This window comes from Crocodylus porosus, unplaced genomic scaffold (genome assembly GCF_001723895.1).
Source record: "Crocodylus porosus isolate Cpor-Errol unplaced genomic scaffold, CroPor_comp1, whole genome shotgun sequence".
Lineage (NCBI taxonomy): Eukaryota > Metazoa > Chordata > Crocodylia > Crocodylidae > Crocodylus > Crocodylus porosus.
In genome coordinates, this window is record NW_017728911.1 from 13,150,902 (window position 1) to 13,151,325 (window position 424).

Consider the following 424-nt stretch of genomic DNA (forward strand, 5'->3'; position numbering starts at 1 on the left):
TTCACTGCTCATTCAGGGCCCCCTGACGCAGGGAGAGGGCGGTTCAACTCCGGCCCTTGCTAAATAACATTGTTACAGGGTACAACTTAGGTCTAAAAATGGAGCACGTTCAGTGATAGGTGAGGAGCGTGAATTATCAACCACAAGAGTATAAAGGGTAAACTACAAGTGCCGCAGCCACGGATACAAGCTTTCTGCTACACTTTTAGCCAAGAGCAAGAGAGGGAGGTGACACTGGCGGGGGCGGAGTGCCAAGTTGCTGGAGGGCAGGGACGAGCGGGAGGCGGCGCGGGGCTTTGAGACATCGCCCCCGCGGCTGGGGCAGGGGCAGGGGCAGGCACCTCCCCCGGGCGGGACCCAGGCGCGGAGGTGACTCCAGCGCCCCCCTGCGCGTCGGGCGGCTCACAGCAGCCCGTGGCAGCGG